Source organism: Pteropus medius, unplaced genomic scaffold, assembly GCF_902729225.1.
Source record: "Pteropus medius unplaced genomic scaffold, Ma_sr-lr_union100, whole genome shotgun sequence".
Classification (NCBI taxonomy): Eukaryota; Metazoa; Chordata; class Mammalia; order Chiroptera; family Pteropodidae; genus Pteropus; species Pteropus medius.
Genome location: NW_024349225.1, coordinates 15,742,384 through 15,754,954, shown reverse-complemented (window position 1 = coordinate 15,754,954; position 12,571 = coordinate 15,742,384). Strand labels below are relative to the sequence as shown.

The 12,571-nt window shown below is 62.1% G+C and overlaps 1 long non-coding RNA gene across 1 annotated transcript; it reads right to left on the bottom strand.

Moving 5' to 3' along the window:
• Positions 1 to 5,359: 5,359 nt before the first annotated feature.
• On the bottom strand, positions 5,360 to 10,095 carry LOC120617726 (uncharacterized). Its single transcript, XR_005657017.1, has 2 exons — positions 8,614 to 10,095; positions 5,360 to 6,650 (listed from the first exon to the last, which is right to left on the bottom strand). It is a non-coding gene; the product is annotated as an uncharacterized LOC120617726 (long non-coding RNA).
• Positions 10,096 to 12,571: the final 2,476 nt, after the last annotated feature.

The following is a 12,571-nucleotide window of genomic DNA, read 5'->3' as shown; positions in this document are numbered from 1 at the left end:
TTGCACGCGCTTCCCGTCTGCCCATCCTGCTGCCCCTGGGCTTCGAGCCTCACGCTTCCCCTTCCTCAGGCCTCTGTCCCACGTCCGCTCTGTCGGAGAAGCATCCCGGACCTCGTCAGACAAACACGCCCGTCTGCCTCCGTCTCCTTCGCCTGGCGCTGGCTCGCCCGGTTTTTCTTCGTAGCGTTTATGGCCATTGGAATTACTAAGCGTTCGTTGCTCACTGAGCTGATTTTGTTCTCCTCCTAGAGGAAAGGCCCATCGCTGTGTCCACAATGCCCAGGGTGAGTCATCAGTAAACACCTGCTTCACGAATGGGAAAACGAGCCCATTCACAGCAAACAAAGAGCTAGTAACCGGGAAAACGCACGTGCCTCTCTGAGAGGCAGCCGCCGGCTCTGCGCGCCGTGGCTGGCTGCACGGTCCCTGGGAGCAAAGTTCATAGTCGTGATCCGATGGTAAATATAAACACCCCTCTTCCCCTCCACTGACACAAACACTCAGATGGACAACGGAGGCAAACGTGCAAAAATCACGCCCTCGATGCATGAAAAACGCCTCACCGACTCGGACCGCTTGGAGACCAGTCAGGAGCGAATCTCTGGAGAGCCCAGATGAGCGGCATTAGCAACAAAACACACTGCCATCATTTTCCGATTCGGGGGCACTGTCCTGGTCCAGCACTCTGATACTTAACATCTCAACTCGATTTAGTTCAACTCGACTGCCAAGAAAAGCCACACACCCGGAAGTAGCCAGAGTCCTCCAGGCATCGGCAGCAATGAAAATGTCCTAACATAGCCCAAAGCAGGACATTTACTGCCATTGGGTTATTTTGCGCACCGAGAGAAAGCGGGACCCTCACTGCCCACCGTTGCCTGGGGAAGTGGATCGCCAGCATCCAGGGCAACGGACGTGATCGTAACGACAGTAATGACATCGAGCAGCACGAACTAACCTGGAGCGTTTTCCCCGAGACAGGCCCTACCTGCTCCGACCTCACCCCTCGTAGTGTTTACGTGACCCATGTGACAACCAATCGGGTAGATCTGTGATCACCTCCCTCCACAGAGAAGGGCACCAAGGCACAGACTGCACAGGAACGAAGGACGAGAATAGAGAACAAGGAACCTCATGGTCGGCTGTGGCTACTGCCGAAGTCGAAATGACAACTTAGATTAGCAATACGCTGTCAATCAAAAGAAGTGACGACGGAGGAAAGAGGTGGCCGGCAGGGAAGAGACACTGGACTCGTCGACCCGGGGAGCTCAGAGCGAGGCCCTCAGCGTGGGGACCCTCGGCAGCTCTGGGCGTGTCCCCGTCCTGTGTGACAAGCGGTACTGACTCTCTAAGTCAACCCCTGTCCCACAGAACCTGCAGGGTGGTGCCTGAGGCGAGAGGGGACTCGAGTTGCTTCAGTTTTCATAAACCGACTACCCGGAACGTCACGCGTCCAGAATCCCTCGTGTAGATGAGCTGCCGACCGGAGTTATTGCACGAGCTGCTCACGACTTCCGATTTGTCGTCACCGGCACATTTAGGCAAGTTACACCTTTAGGGTGCCTTGATCTGTGTGGTCACCACTTCTGAACACGGCAAGGCCTGTGCCTGGGTGGGCTCCCCCCCAACGCCGGCTCCCCGAATCCTCTGATGACAGCAGGAACCACTGCCAGTGCCCCCAGCTCTGGAGAGAGCGGGTAGGAAGGGAGATTTGGAGGTTCAGGGCATGACGAGTGGACCTTTCGCACTCACCATAGAATCTGGCAGCACTCAGACCGGAGTCATAGGCAGGACAGGGGGACTTTCGGGGCCGCCGAGGTCCCTTCGAGCTGTCGGCTCAGCACCAGCAGGACGCACAGCCTACGCCTCCTGAACCCCAAAGGGAGCCCAGGCCCACGTATGCTCCGCAGTACGATTCTCGCCCAAGACCGGTTCCTTCCCTCCGGCTTCCGTGAGTCACTTGCGAGAAGGCGCTCAGTAATCATCCCGTTCACGGAGGTCTCCACCCCCCCCCATTCACGGCATGGCCCCAGCGCCCAGCCTTTCACCCACATGCCACAGGCACCTCGACCTCAGGGCGGACCCCGAGCTCAAACGTTTGCCCTCGGAGGGCGGTTTCTGCAGGACCCGGGCTCTAGCCCTCTGGAGAGTGTGTCCTCTCCAGTCACCGGCGAGGACACCGGCTCTGTCCTGCCCGCCGCCCCCAGAGGAGCTAAATCTGGTCACGGATATTCAGTCTTAATTGCCTCGTGGTGCAACTAGATCGTCCAAACCTCTTCCCCTTAAGGAACGGAACGTGGGGGTGTCGCTGCCTGTGCTGGTGAGAGGTGGCCTTTGCCCTCAAACCTGCTTGTCCCCTCGGGTGGCCCAGCAGAGACGGGGAGCGGGTTCACCTCCGCCAGAGCCGAACGAGGTCTCGCGCGGGGCCCGGCCCAGGGCCCGGGCCGGCGATTCGGGCAGCATGGCAGCCACTCCCGGAGCTGTCCACCGCCAGGCGGGACTGGGCGCCGCTCCGTTTGCTCCTCTGTGGACACCAGCTTGTCATCTGCATGTGTCACCTGCAGAAAGGAAAACATCTGTGCTTAGTAAAAAGAAATACAGAGGCTAGGTCTGCTGTGAGCTGATTGCCCGTTTTTTAACGTCAAAAAGGTTTTACTGGTTTATTTCAAGTTAGTGTTAGTTAGGAGTTGATATCGACATTTATCGCCTTCACCCACCTGTGGGAAGACCCGCGAATCAACTCTGTAATCCGCTGTGCTCCCTCCATCCACCCCGGGGGGCACCATCTCCCCCACCCCCTCCCAGGCCGGCCGGAGCGCGTGCACAGGCCCCACACTCATGAAGCTCCCGTGGGAAACTTTATAAGTTCACATTTTCCCTCGCCCCGAGACAGCGCGCAGGTCAGACGCGGCAGTTCCGATTTTCCGGGCGAGAAAACCCAGCTCCTGGGAGCGAAGTCCCCGGACGTCCCAGTTACACGAAACACTGGCTGACTCATGTGCCGTCTTTGAAAATGGGCCCTGGGCTGCGATCGCCTGATGGACGGAGTCCCCCAACGCCCTCCAGAGGGGCATGGTGACCTCCGTCAGCCGACGGCCAGAGTGAAAACCCCACTGCGAGAATTCTCACGGGTGCCTCGCCCCCCGAACAGAGTTGCCCAAGAGGAGCGTGAGGACAGCTGCCGACAACGAGCCCTCGTCCCCTCTTGAGTCGGCCGCATGCGCCTGGCGCCTGAAGGGGCTGAGGCGTGGCAGCCGCCTGCCCTGCATGGACGAGAGAGGGGAGAGGGGGCTCTGGGAGCAAAGGCCTCGCGCATCCCGCCCCCACCGTGACCCCCGGCCACGCCCCCATGCGGCCATCCTGGGGACAAGGGCACTTTGCGTCCCCAGAGGGCGCCGCCCAGTGGGCACAAGGCCGCCTGACGCCAGCTCTGCCCTCGAGCGGCCTTGAGCAGACACAGGTGCAGTGGGAGCACACGACTGTGCCCGGCGTGCTTCGGGCTACCCTGCAGTGGCCCACAGCGTCACCCTCCAAGGACGCGGCCACGTGCGCCCTGAAACGCACTTCGCCTTCACCCCCTTCCTGGGCATTACGTCCACGCCCCTCCACTGTCCTCTCCGCCTGGTGAGTTGAATTTTTTATAAGGCTACTTGGCGACGATTCTTACTGTTCCCACGTGGTAGGACGTTTATGATGGTGTTTTCCATGGATCATTTTTGCAGTATCATGGACCAACACAAATAAAACATTTCCTGCTTTAAAAGGCAATAACATACAAAGCACCAAAACATCCACAGAGCATTCGGAGACCCGGGAACACGCGAGCCCACCGCCCGGACGAGCCGGGGCGGTGTTACAGGAACAGAGGGAAGCCCGGCGAGGGACACCCCTCCTGCTTCCTTTAAGGGGCGTGCTCGGGCACACTTGCACTAATAACCCGCGATATCGGGTGCTAGTACCTGTTCGACACGCATCGCAGAGCTCACCGAGCTTACGGGTCCTCTGCGTCCACGCGAGACACAAACCAGTGGAAGGACACTCGGACTTCACAGATCCGGGGAGACGGAGGCTGGAGAGCAGTCGAGGCCCCCGGGGACGCGGGGCGTGGCCTCCACCCTGCGCTCACGTGGCCCAGCGCGGAGGGGGCGGCTGGGGTCCCGGCTCCACGGAGCCCCCACCCCGGAGCTGCAGGGCGGCCATCCTCTGAGGCGAGCAGGGCTGGGGCTGCAGCTGGGGACGAGGGCCGAGAGCCGAGAGCCGAGGGCGGGCAGGGCCTTAGATCATCGCAGCCCGGCCAAGGCCCCCTCCCTGCCAAACCGCAGGGAGGGCCAGACGAGGCCACAGATGGGGGGAGGGGGCCGCGAGCTGCTGCTCATTGCTTTTTCTGAATTAAAAGGAAACGGGGGACTGGAGCAAGGGCGGGAGCAAAGTTCAAGGGAGGACCTGGCAGGCCACCCCGGGCAGAGCCTGGACGGCCTCCAGAACGCTCTCTTGGAAAGGGCGAGGCTGCCGGGTGTGTGATGAGTGCTCGGCGAGGGCTCACGCAGATGACGGATGACTGGCCTGGAAGCCCTCCACACCACAAATTTGTTCCTCACACAGCCAGGCCACCGAGCAGCCAGGCGGGGGCGGGGAGCCGGCGCGCGTTCAGGCCCTTTCCCTCGCTGTCGCTGGCACCGGCCGCCCGGCCCCCGGCCCGCCTCCCGCGGGCCTCTCCCTCCACTTCCTCCCGCCAGCGTCTGAGTGGTCCCCGGACGCGGCTCCGAGTCGCCTCTCCTCCCACGTGCGTGTGCTCTCCGGACCGGACCGGGTCCAGCCGGTCTCCCCAGGCAGCCGCGAAGGACTCCGCCGGCTGGATCCAGCGAGGACGGCCTCCCTGCCTCCAGCCCCAGCCATCCACGCTCAGCTGCCAGAATCACATTTCCGCTCCCTGGTTTTAATCATGGAACATCCCCACTTGGAAAACCGGAGCCAGTCCCAGTGGCCTTATATGTCAAATCTCAATTTCTAACCTTGAGCATGGGAACCCCCCATGGCTCCCCATCTTGCCCGCCCCACCTCAGAGCCCTCTCTCCAAAGTCTTCTGCATAAACTTCTGCTCCAATGATGCAGAGCTGCTAGCCACTCCCTCCCCTCTCCCTCCGCCCACCCTCCCACCCCACCCCCTCCCCACCTCACCCCTCCCTCCCCTGCGCACCCCATCCCACCCCCCTCCTTCCCCCCTCCACCCCTCCCCCTTCCCCCTCCCTCCCTTCCCACGCCCTCCCACGCCCCCTCGTCACTCAGCAAGTATTCACTGAGCATCTATGAAGTGCCAGGCGCTGAACTATTATGGGCCGTGAATACAAAAGGAACGAGGGACAATTCACCTTTGCCCTCACAGACCATCCAGTCACATGAGAGAGACAGTTAAACAATAAATAAAGAGAACTTTCTCGTTCCCAAGCGCCACCAAAACCACAGGGTTCACATTTGAACCTGAGCACAAGTACGTGAAACCAACGGAAAATCAGACCGTGCGCAGACGAGAGGCGGATGCCGCGTGTCGAGGTAGCGCCCCGAATTTCAGCGCTGACCGGGTATTCGCTTTATGATAAAAGGCAAACTGTTTCGTGACATTTTTTACCCTTTTCTGATAGAAAAAAAAAAGCCACACCATTAAGAAAATTTTGAAGCCACTGAAAGCATAAATAGGATTAAAATCATCCACAATTCCGATATTAACACAATTCGGATACCCACACGTCGTCCTAGTAGCGCCTGACCACGGTCGCACATTTTCGTGAGATCAGGCTCGCGTCGTTCGCAGCGGTATGTCACCCAGACGCGGTGTCATCGAGAGTTCCCCGGCGTCGAAGGGCGTGCGACATCATTTTCCGTGTCTTCATAACACAGGCACGTGAACCACTGGCTCGATCGATCCGTGTGCATAAATCTCTCTTGGTCGTAACGGAAGCTGCAGAGGTCGGACACGGGCGTCTGAGTCACTCGGCCGCGGACCCGAACCCGAACCCGCTCGCGATCGCTGGAGGGGATTCGACCGAATCCACCCGCGTCCCCTTCCATCACGCACAGCATGGTGATACCCGCCTCTTCCACACGGGCGAGTGTGAGCACAAAGCCGGAGTACCACGCCGGCGGGCGTCAGCCCTGAGCCGCGCCTCCGGACGGTCCTGGAAGCAGAACTTCGGGGCGCAGGTGTCTGACCTTACGGAGGTTTTCTGAGGCATGCCGCCAAGATGCACCATGAAAATTTCGTTTCAACGGAGGAGACAGGGAGAAATGTCTAAAAATCACACTCGTATACGAGCCCTGCACGCCTGATGCTATAACGGGCCCCCTCGGGGGCGCAACGTGGCCGGGGACCCCCGAACCCCCCACTGTTACAACCTGGCTGCTGGCTGCTTGCTCTGCCTCAGAGCACGTCCCTCTCCCACCTAGCTCTCTTCTCCGTGGGTGACTCCAGGGAGCCCCTCGTGGAGACCCCTTCCCTGGGGTACCAAATGTGTCTGGTGCCTCGTGGCTTTGTGCTGCTTGAGACACAGGCTCCCCGGCTCCTCCGTCAGACCGTAAGCGTCCGAGGGCCGAGGACCCAGGCTCAGCCACGACAGTGAAGCTGCTTCCAGGTCTTCAGTCAGCCATTTGCGATTCTGGAAAAGAATGAATTCTCCCCAAGTCAGAAGTATTCGGGAAGGTCTGAGACAGGGACATGCCACACTTAGAGACACCAGTCACCGGGTGAGAAGACCGGGCTCCGGCAGGGGCTGTGCCCCTTCAGAGGTCACAGACAAGCAATGCGGGCCTCTCCCTGACACCCCTCATCACTGCACATGGCCCCAGCCGTGGGGCGCCTCCCGGCCGTTCGCATGGTTTATTGCTCAGCGTGAGCCCTGTGTCATCCACCACGCCATCTCGCTTTGAAAAATCTTGCCCTTGACTCTTGCTTTCATGCAGGCCCTGCCCGGCTATCTGTCCAGATCACGTCTGGTTTCGGACACGACACTCCCACCCACCAGCCGGCCGTGAGCCGGGGGAGATGCGGAATCCGTGCCCGCCCCGGCCCTCCCACACGTCCCAGACATGAAAGGGGTTGCAAAGCACGTGGCATCCTCCCCCATTTACTTCTCTGCACCTTCCATCCCTTCCACTTTGATGTCAGGAGAATATTTGAAAGGAAAGAATCTGACGTGACCCGCTACCCTGGAATGCCAAGAAAAACAATCGTCCGGGCAACGGAGCGCAGTGAGCAGGCAGCGGATGCGGGCGGGCTGTTCCCCGAACTCCTGCCGCACCCCGGGGCCGACCAGGGCACCTTCTGCTGGGAGATCTCAGGGCTCCCCACTGAGCGAGTTCCAGGGCCCCCCGACCCATCCCAGGGATGGAGAGGATCCTGTTTTTCTCTCGGGCCCCTGGGGCCCCTGGCAGGATGCATTCTGAGCCCCAGAAACTCCCCAGAAGCCCAGCAGATCCCCAAACTCTGAGAACGGGAAGGGGGAGTGGGCTTCCCTCTCCCCAGCTCCTGAGGAGACACTGAGCGTCCTCAGGGAGACCGGCTCTCTGCTGTGCAGAGCCTACGACAATGCCCGGTCACGGTGGCCGGGGCACCCCTTTGCAGTGGGGTGGGGGGTCTGTGGGGGACGGAGCATGGTGTGGGCTGGGAGAAGGGCTATCTTCCGGTGCATCCAGACCTGACCCTCGTGGTGGACAGCAAGCCCGCCTTGGCGTGGCCCTTCGTCCCCTCCCCGCTCACCAGGTCACCATCATCTTCATGCTGCTCCCCAAAGGAGCCAGGTGACTTCCTGCCTCTGAGCCGTTACACTGGCTATTCCCGCGGGCTGTATGGCAGGTGATGTTGGCACCCCAAGTACGCAGCAACCTGCACAAAACCCGGTGGCTGTGACCAGTCCTGCCTGTGGACACTGCCACCTGCACGCGTGTGTGTGCACGCACACTCTGAATGGCATAGCCCACCAGCCCTCAGTGCGACGGGCCCCATCTCCTCACCCGGGTCCCTGATTAGCTGTGTCCTGGTCAGAAAGTCTTCCTAGCCCTTCTGTCGAAAAGCGACCCCCCAACACAGGGCACCCCCTTCCCTTACCTGCCTGCCTTTCTTCCTAAGTACCTTCCTCAAAGAGAACTCAGCCTGGGGGTCTCTTTGTTTTCCTAATCCTTCTCCAGAATGCAAACTCCCCAAGAGCAGAGGACTGATTCACCCCAAAATCCAGAACAAAGGCGCCTGTAGCAGGAGCTGAGTACAATACGCACAATCGGTCAGTACAAGGACCTGAGGTCGGGGGGGGTGGGTAACTCCAAGGGGAGGATTCTGTGTGAGCGGGGAGAGGCTCAGTGGCTGAATCTGCCCATCGTCCCCCGAGCTCTCTGACTTTATGTTACTGGGTCCGTGTTTCAGTGGGCCTGCTGCCTGAGCGGCTTCTGCAGAGCTGGGACACCCACAGATCCAGGACTCCCCCAGCGAAGATGGTGAGCATTCTTCTGGTGGAGCCAGCTGAGGCAGGAAGTTGTTGCAAACGACTGCTCAGGGACACGTGAGGTAAGCGTCCACCCGCAGTCAAAGGCACGGACTGAGCCCGACGGAGCCTGTGTAAGTCATACCTGAAATTCCGCTGTTTACAGAGGAAGCACCATCGCTGACAAGCATAAGCCGTCTAGAAATATGACAGGCGTCATGAACCCTGAGAGGGGGACGATCTGGAACTCGAAGGCTTGACAGTGGAATTTCATTCCGTTTGCTCATTTCTGCAACTCGCTGGAAACGTTTCTTTCCAGCCTTCAGCGGCGAGGAGGCAGATGAGGCAGGAGAGCAGAGACTCACGTGAGAGAGACCCATGCCGGCCGCTGTGTTTTTTCCTGAAGACGCAGGTGGCCGTGCAGGCCTCGGCCGGGGCCGCCTGACAGCCACGGGTGACGTGAGATTGGACTGCACCCTGGAAGACTTGGGCGATGAGTCACCTTCCTGGGCCCAACGCCCAGACGTGGAGCAAGCATCCGAGGTCCCGAGCCGGCCTGCGCTGAGGGTCCCCTGAGGAGCCTGAAGAGACGGCAATGCAGCCACCCGCCGAGAGTCAGCGGACCGGGCAGCGCTCGGGCCTCTGGAGTCGTCGAAGGCTTTGAGAAGGGCTTGGGGGCACCGGCAGGCTAGCGTCACTAGACCGGGTCGTTCCAGGGCGTCTTTCTGTTATTCCACTGCTGGAGGCCAGTTTGTCAATGGTGTTTTAGCCATTTCCAGGGTCCACCTCAGGCCTCAGGGAGATGCATCCGAGGCCTCTGCCAGAGCTTCAGTGGCCACTCAGAGTCAGAGGCTCCAGGGGACACTGGGGCCCCTAGGGGCTCCAATCCCACCTCTCAAGGGACGCCATTGGGTCTGAGGCCTCCCTGTCCAGCACAGCAAGCTGGTGGGGCCGGGACGTGGGGAGGCAGAAGCCTCCTGCAGACCGACCACAGCTTGCACGGGAGGCGGCACCTCTGGGCCAGAGAGGTTTCATCACAGGGACGTCCGGTCATTGGGCTCTTGCTTCGGACTTCACGCTCACTCTCATGTCCCAGCCGCCAGGTCGTGCCTTCCCGGCCTGCACACTGCTGGCCAGCCCGCCTACGAGGCTCCTCCAGCTCTGCTCTCCCGGAGCTGCCCCCTCCCCCTTGGCATCTGTCCTCTGACCAGTGGCATGAGCTGTGGGGACCGCAGCCAGGGAGCCAGCAGAGACCTCCAGCTCCCCCGCAGCCTCCTGGCAGAACTCTGGGTGGCCTCTTGGCCGGCGTGCTGCGGCCGGGCTGCTGGGTGCTTGCCCGGCCCGGCTGCCAAACTCCATGGCAGAGGACAAGGCGTGTGCTGCTGTGGTGGGCGGCATGCTCCAGTTCCCAGGAGCCCGGGGGGACACACTGCAAATTAGCCATCCAATTCAGGCCACCGAAGGCCAACACGGTGTCATCGGCGGCACAGGCGGGCTGCTTAATGTGACGGCGGAAGAGCCTCGCCTGGCTCCCATGCACCGGTCTGCGGGCCCTGAGCCGCGCGAGGCACGGCCAGGGTGCTGGCCGCAGCGTGGTCCTTCCCCGCAAGGCTGGGCCCTTTCGCCCGCAGGCACGCGGGGCCCCCACTGTCACCTCTGCCCCTCTGCTGGCCTCACACAACCTCCGGCTGCTCCGCGCCACGCCAGGCCGGGGAGGGTCCGGTCAGGGAGGCTGCGGTTCGCACGCCGTCCTGGCGCCCCCTCTGCGGGGCGTCGTAAGAAACGTCGGGGACGCCGCGGCCCCAACGACCCGCTCGTCCGCCCGTCACGGTGCCGAGTCGCCTCCACCACCCCACTCACTGAGTGTCCACACCACGCCCACTTCCAAAGGGTTGGAAAAGACACAGCACGTGACACGTTACCCATCAGGCCGGTCCGAGGAGGGTGGCCGAGCGGCGGGCCTGGGAGCCCAGGGTCACCCAGGGTCACCCAGGGTCACCCAGGGTCACGCGAGGAACAGGAAAGGCGCTTGCACCAGGACCCGGTGTCGGGTGCTCCCGAGGTCCTGTGCCGAGCTCGGCCCCGAGCCCCCGACAGCCCGCGGGAAAGGGGAGGCCAGGCCCTAAGAGCTCCTCTGGGGGGGGGACAGCCACGCCTCCAGCTCCCAGAGGGCAAGAGCGTGTGTCCGAGGGATCCGTGTATAAATAGCACCGAACTGCAAATCAGACGGTTCTCTCCCAAAGCTCTTCACCGAAACCGCTCTGTCCGGAAAGTGAACGAGGGGTGCCCTTCTGTGGGAGTATCTTCGCAGGGAGCCGGGGCGCTGTGACTCAGGGACCGGGCCGGGTGCGTGTCACCTCGTGGGGAGGCCTTCGTGGCCTGAAATGGCCGCTGTGGGGTCAAGGCGAGAATGGGGATCTGGGTTTCGAGCTGACGGACCCGGGAGCGGGCATGGGGGACGGTGGGGGGCTGACAGTGTGAGGCCCGAGGGCTCAGGAGCCAGGGACGGCCACCCTCGCCCTACCTGGGGACGTCGCCGGCACGCAGCACATACGGAAACAGCCCACAGGCCCCCGGCTTCTGCCGCAGCCGGGCACCCACCGGGTCCCCCTTGGGCTTCCCCGGGTGGGCACACACTCTTCACCCCCACCGGCTACGCGTCCTCACACGGGACAGTCCCCTGAGTTCTGCTGAGCCTCACTCTCCTCCTAGGGAGCCCTCCCGCCATGGCGGCCCCGGCCCCCATCCACCCCACCCCCGCCATGCACCAGGACACCCCACTGGCATCTCAAAGTCACCCGTCCTGCCCTGCACGCTGGCATCGGTCAGACCCGTCCCTGCCAGCGGCCCAGGCTCGGCATCGTGGTGTCACCTCATGGCCTCTGTCCAGTTAACCGCCCTCGCCTGCCAGCTCGGCCCCTAATTCTGCCGTCTGCTCCCCCTCTTTGCTGCCCACATCTACTCCGGGTTTTCGATGGGCCCCAGCGTGCTCCCGCTCTGCTCTCTCCTCCTCCAGCCAACCACGTGTGGCCGAGAGGACCGTCCAAGTCCCAGCCTGCCCCCCGAAGAGAATGCACAACACAAATGCCCAGGCGTCCACGGCGCTCGCGGGCTGGGTGCTCGGGAACCCCAGGGCGTGTCTCAGGGCGGACCTGCCAGGGGCAGGAGGGCATGCTGGATGGGGAGAAGCTGGGCCACAGGCCACGGTCGCCGAGGCCTCTGCCCGGCCGTGTCCCACGCGCGCTGGAGTGGGGCGGCTCTGCAGAGGCCAGGCTCCGGATGCCAGCCCGTCATCGGCAGCAGCCGCCTACGGGAAGGGGACATAACCTGGCCGCAGCGGCTCCCTCCGGCCGAGGGCGTCACCCTGGGAGGGAGGACATGGCTGTGGACGTCAGCAGCTGACAGGCCCAGAAGCCAGGCCGAAGCCAGGGGCGGCTGCGTGGCCCCTGAGGGGGGCCACAGTCGGGGACCACGTTTCATTTCTCCATCGTTTGTTGGACGCCTGGGCGGGTTCTACTTCTGGCCGCTGTGAATAAGGCCACGATGACCCTTGACATACAAACACCTGTCTGAGTCCTGCTCTGCGTTCCCCTGAGTGCAGACGAAGGGGACTCGCCCGTTCCCCCCACGTAAACACCCAGGTTTCTGCCGAACGACACACCTGCCATCGTGGGGGACTTGGGCTTCCTGCCCAGCACGCGCCGACCTCACCACGTGGAGCAGCGGTCCCCTCGCCACGTCCCAAGCCCTCTCCTTCTCCGTTAGGCAGGAAAACGTCCCCAGAAAGATACTCATCCCCCACACCCCCGAACCTGCGGCTATCACCCGCTCAGCAAAAGAAGTGACTAGTAATCCTGAGAGAAACAGCTTACCCTGGATCATCTGGGCGGGCCCAATGCCACCACAGGGTCCTCATCAGAGAGGCAGGGGAGGGTCAGGCACGCAGCGAGGACAGCGGGTGTGAAGACAGAGGTGGGGACCAGAGCGATGCGGCCGCCCCCCAGAGCCCCGAGAACCGACAGACAGCTGGAGCGGGCCCTCCCGGCCCCTCTGAGGAAGCGCGGCCCTGCCAACACCGTGACTTGGGACTTCCGGCCTCCAGA